This window comes from Lytechinus variegatus, chromosome 8, assembly GCF_018143015.1.
Source record: "Lytechinus variegatus isolate NC3 chromosome 8, Lvar_3.0, whole genome shotgun sequence".
Lineage (NCBI taxonomy): Eukaryota > Metazoa > Echinodermata > Echinoidea > Temnopleuroida > Toxopneustidae > Lytechinus > Lytechinus variegatus.
Window position 1 is genome coordinate 29,380,260 of NC_054747.1, and position 6,574 is coordinate 29,386,833.

Below are 6,574 nucleotides of genomic sequence, written 5' to 3' on the forward strand. Positions count from 1 at the left end.
TAGTGTAGATTAAAGAGAGAGAGGATACCAAACAAAAATTAAAAAAGCCGAAAGGGGGCAGAGATGAGGAGGGTAGATTGATAAAATATAGAAAGCAAATGATTTGTTGTTTTCTCTCGAAGAAAAAAATAACGAGTGAGATCAGAAGTAAAGATTGTACTATATGAAGAGAGAGAGAGAGATAAAGGGAAACGATTTTCAAAGCAGAAATGGGGGACAGAGATAAAGAGTGTAGAATGTAGTTTGACAAAATAGAGAGGAAAGGAAGTTTAAATTTTGTTGCAAACACTTTTACTACTGCTACTACTATTAAAGTTCAAGTTACATTTATTCAAAATCAGACATATACAGTGATGTCATAATCCTACACGACTTATTATTATTATTTTATTCGACAATTAAAAATGGAATTACATAAATCATAGTACAATACAAATCACACAAAGATTAGGACATAGGTGACATAGTACGAAGGACCTCGAATAGAGATGAAGGGGCTGCCTGGGTTTGGAAAAGGTTAACTGAATTACCATGGCCCACAGGCCTTCCTTCCCACACCCCTTCGCCTCTATCCAAGTCAGTTAAGTTGCATTAAAATTCCTTTTAAAACACCTTTTCAGTAATTTACATTATGTTTAATAAACACTTTTGACTATTAACTCTCAAGTTAATTTCATTTGAAAGGGATTTGCAAATATGTTTACTAACAAAATTGGCGTTTGGGGTTCATTCATTGCAGTCATGCCTTACTTTGGCGCAAATCAAAATTTACGTCACCGCAAAGAATACCTCCTGATCATCCAAGCATTAACACATACCACATAAATACGGTAACAAATTATTTGGGAGAACATACTCTTTCAGGCCATATATAATAATTATGTGTTCATGACATATTTTATCCTTAAATTGGGGTTTTTTAAGGAGTCACATGGTATAACTCAGAATTATTATTCATACGGTATAACTCGGAATAGGAGATATCGTTACTTAATACTTTAAACCGATAAAGAGTTTTAAAGTTCCTAATATCAGCAGGTAACCAGTTCCACTCCTTAATACAAGTTGTCATAATAGAATTCAAAGACACATGAGTGCTTAAGGCGACCGCACACCTTACGATTGGTCTGCGACTCAATTTTGGAATAAAACGTAGTAGAATTTGATGCTTATATTGAGACATGGAATCTGTGACTATGCTATCATTCTTCTTAACATAAAAGCAAAATTAATATCTAGGCGTAATGACGTCATAGCAGTCGAAGGATTAGCTACGATTTTAAACTAATTTGGCATTTACTTCAAGATAAAGGCTTGCAATCTTTCAAATGGTTATATTAGCATTCTTTCAATTAATTTTAACCTCAAATAAAATGATATGTTCCATTCACATTTTCAGAAAATGAGCAAAATGCGATTTGTTCCAAAATCGGATCGCGAGCAGTCGTAAGGTGTGCGGTGGCCTTTATGTACACTCACACCCGCACCCTAACGCAAGCTTTCACGCACGCATACACGCACACACACATACGCACACACTTCTCCCAAACACACTCATACCCACATCACATACGTGCGCAAGCGTACACCATACATCACTCTCTCCTTCTGCTTTGCTTGCCAATTAATTTGCGAAATTGGTGCAGTAATTTCAGATTAAAACGCCCCGCATAAATGAATCCTTAGGTAAATGTCACCCCTGACAAGTCACATATGAGACAAAGGATCCGTAGGTTATTGCACCATTAAACAAATATAGATAATTAATGGATAGGGCGAGGCATATGCCCTACGCAGTTTTTCGTAATTTTTAATAATTATAATTTAGGTTATCAACTTTGCTTAGCATTGATTCAGGTATGGTATTGACATAGGAGTATTCCTATCGTTTATATGTAAATCCATGCAGATATGAAAACTCTACTAATTATGTGAAAAATAATTTCATTTGATTCTTTATAGATTTATTATCTGTCCGTTTGTGGTGGGAGGGGGATCGATGAATTTCCCTAAATGTTTTCTATATTCCAATTTCTCCTCTTTTTTGTAAGACTCACCTCTTTCAATCAGCAAGCAACCATTTAAATCATACTTCCAGATGTGAATTCAATCACCATTTCCATATTCTTTGTTTTTATATAAACTGCATAAACGCCAGTTTTAATTTAACACCACCTGGTACCTATATCGGGGCACACCAGATATATGCTGAAATAACACCAGTCTAGAGTAAAACTGGTATTGTTTTAACATTAATGGATTTAACGCTTATCTGGTGTTAGCATAACGCCAAACCGGTTTTGTTTCGACCTTTCTCTGGTGTGTTTCGATATATAACAACAATCAGAAGAAAAGGAAAGGAAGGGGAAATGGGTATGTGAAAATTATAAACTGTAACAAGACACCTCAAAATCAACAATATGTCACTTTATTGAATTTTGAGATTTCCATTAAGCTTGAAAAAAATCACACCCTAAACTTTGCAGCGATACATATAATTGATCAAACACTCACTTGATGGAATTCAGATGAGATTCAGCTGCGATAGCTATGAAAAAGGGGACAGGGCAGAAATTTAAGATTTGGGGGTTTATTCATGCATGAGATGTTAACATTGCAATCTTCATAATTTGGTGAAATTTCCAAGCAGATGGCAAACATGGAGTCGAAGAAAGGAATTAGCTTTTCGTTTATTATACTTCATGTACTTTTACTATTATTTTAACTATTATTTCAGATGAGCTGAATTTCTAATCTTATATATTTTAGGACCAAGTTACTATTCTGAAAATGTACAGAGAACTTCCTCTGCCGATTTGTTTTCGGTTTGGGTTGGCCGGTCATGTGTTGAATATTAAGTAAAATCTATCAGATCTATTTATTTTATAATTGCCGGAATTTTCGCACACTTGCTTCACTTTTCCGACATTCGCCATCTTGTGCCACCTCAACGTTTTTGTTTCATCCCGCCACTGTGTCATACGGTATCCCTACTCATATCATGGAATGGCAGTGAATAAAATCATTTTCATTACCACGAATATGACGGCATATTTCCCGTTATGAGATTCAGTTGATTGCACAGAAAACATCTTGCCGACCTCCATGATCTAGAAGCGCCAGTGACACGTATACCGACGCCCATTTCTTAAAGGTGGTCAATTCTCTTTGATCCAGTTGATTTTATAATTTCAAAAATGCTGTTTGACTGTGTACATCACCTTTTGGATGTCCTCGATGAAAATTGAATCTCTGTTAATGTTGGCCTATTTCATGTTCGAAAAACAACTTCCATTTCACCGTTTCCGCAACTCAATTCTTTCAATAAAAGGTGCTATGCTCGACTGATCTGTAATCATGGTAATTGTAAAAAAAAAGGGGGGGGGGTCACAGACTTCATCAGTGTGTCACCATTAAAGATGGACCGATGTAGCAGTATCGTAAAGTCTTCTTGTTGTCCGGTTTTCCTGGCTCTTTCCATACAATCATCTTGTGCTCTTGGTCTTGTGAAAGCCATGGGAATCCTCTTTCCGGACCTGTCGAAGTCTTTGGAGATGACCGCGGTCGATCTGGGCATTACTCTTGGCCTATTTTTTACAGCCGGCTTACTATCGAGTAAAGACAAATTCATGCTCTCAGACGTATGTGACGATTATTGTGCTTACTTTGTAGATGATTGCCAATGTGTAGATTACTAATTGCTTAAACTGTATAGGAATTTGTGGGCGAACATCGCAGGTTAGGATGGGATGTTAGTTCACATTATCGGAGGTGCAGTTCTGTTGGAACCACCTTTGTCTAATTGCTATAACCATAGATTATCAGGGCAACCATTCGACCGTTTTCCCAGCATACTTCTCAACTCGTATTCTTGTGCCATGATTTATTTTATTTTCAGCACCCATCATAGCCTCTCTCATCACCCGGACCGCCCATCCTCGTTCTTTTCTAATAGTTGGTGCCACTTTACTAAGTGTTCCTGTAATCATATCGTCTACAGCCGCAAGCAAGTGGTATATGTTCATCGCCTTTCCATTATCTGGTAAGTTTTCTGAACCCGGGTAACCCAGAAATGCAATTCATCTCACGTAACAGAATTCATTGTTTTCCAATAACTGTGAAATTGTTCTGAACGCATTATGAAGCGTGATAAATGAATATTGCAAACTCGGCAAATTCAATCCAGTATTGGCTAGAATTAGGATCATATACGTAGTACGAAATCAGCACCTCAATCAGCACCTAAATATTCTAAAATAATTATTTAGAGGGGTCCACACAATACAAGCACTGCTTTTTAGTGGATCCCTCCATTTTTACAGAATTTTATTTTATACTGGTTATGATATTTGCTTAAATATGATATTCTGTTTTGTTTTACTTCTTCTTATACATAAATATCATATACTGTACATGCCTGAATTTATTTCATCTGTATTAGTTCATTGTAACTATTTTGATCACATTACTTTGTTCTTCTGTTGAAAACGAAAAAAAATGAAAAGATGCCATCTCACATGGCATATGAATTATCCCATTTAAACAAATAATTCATTTGTGAAAATGAACTTTCTTTGTCGCTGCATCATTATCTTTTCGATACTTTAAATGTGGCTGCAATTCTGGTACGGTAGGGAGGTGGATATCGCCCACTTTCTCAAAACATGTGCCATAAAGTCTCTAAAAAGTGATGTTTTTTTTTCTTGCATGTCACAAAATATTGCAATTGAGTGTTCTAGTCCAAAGTCCAATTAGCCGATTGATGTCATTACCGCACTCCACGATGCTATAGTATCAAGTTGTGAGCCCGTTACTGAAAGCTTAGCAATGATCGTAGAACATGTTTCTATAATTGAATTATTGTATTGATAACAAATCAATCGTGAAAGTCGAGCATGCGATCAATCGCTCACCTTTGTGTAACGAGACCCTGGTGTGCTATTTGGACAAAAATAAAATGAAATAATGAATAATGAAACGTCATCGACATTTCCTTTCAAGTCACGAGGGGCTGGGAATTCAGGGATCATAGTTTACCGCTTTATTCCGAATGATTCAAAAGATTGTTTGACAACCACAAAGGACAATAGGTTTCTATCAGAAATAGAAACACCCCCCCCCTCCACGATTTGCCACAAGTGGGGATGGTTAGAAAGCCTGATCGTTAATATTTATTCTCTCAGCAGCACTTCTTGAATTATACATGTACATGAAAGATGTGGGTTTTGCAAATTTGAAATGTTGGAAACATAACACGAACATGTCCCCCATAAAAGTGCGTTGCCCTTTTTGAATCCTTAAAGTATCATTTTTTTTTCTAATATCTGCATTTTCGTTGATATTATAACGTTAAATTCTCTCTTCCCATAGTGTAGTAGCTTCCATGGAGCACCGTTTATTTTTAAGTGGGGATGGTTAGAAAGTCTGATCGTTAATATTAATACTATCGGCAGCACTTCTTGAATTATACATGTACATGAAAGATGTGGGTTTTGCAAATTTGAAATGTTGGAAAGATAACACGAACATGACCCCCATAAAGTGCGTTGCGCTTTTTGAATCCTTAAAGTATCATTATTTTTTTCTAATATCGTCATTTTCGTTGATATTATAACGTTAAATTCTCTATCCATAGTGTAGTAGCTTGCATGGAGCACCGTTTATTTTTATTGGGCAAACGTTGATCCTGAAAAGGACCACCCAAACTCGACGTTTCTGAGTGTATTCTTGTCGTCATCCCATGTAGAATGTATCAAGTACAGTCTTAATTCCTTAATGAAGTATACATGTATATTTTCAGAAGGCTTGGCTAAAGCTTTTTGTTGTTTGATATTATTTCACCAAAACTATTGGATCTTGGGGATGGGACACGACCTTCTTCATGATGCATTTGTTGTCCTTTTCATTTTGTCAAAGAATTTGAGAGGTTTATTTTATATCATCCATCAGGAATTGGACACTATGTTATACGTGTGACATGCCTGATCGCACTGGATAGGTTTGCTGGTGATCACTTCAATGTCTTGCTCAGCCTCTCGACTTGCGGATTCTCCATTGGAGCAGTTCTTTACCCTGTCTTAGCAGAAATATTACTGATGGCTTATGATTGGCGAGGGGTGCTGCTCATCCTTGGAGGTCTCATGTTAAATCAGATTCCGTGCTCCTTGGCCGTTCAGGTAACAAATGAGGACATCAGCCCGTCGAGGCCATTAGATGACGAGGGATTCGTAAGACATAACCAAGTCCAAGTGGATAATGATATGACTTGTGTGCGAGAAGGAACTGAAGGAAATGATGGTCCTTGTTCTTCTGGGGCAACCGAGAAGGACCTTGGTGATGTCGTCACTGACACTTATCATCTATTGGCTCCTTCACCGAGACGGAGTCGAGTGCCCGCAAATGTAAATCTTACAGGGCCAAAATATGAAAGACCTCCTCCAAACCTGATAGATTGCATACGTAGTATCCCCGAAAAGATATCATCCCTCTTTCGAAGAATGGGGTTCTACAACGATCCGGTTTCCTTGTGCATTTGCGCTTCCTATGCTATGCACTTTTTCGTGTACAATGGATG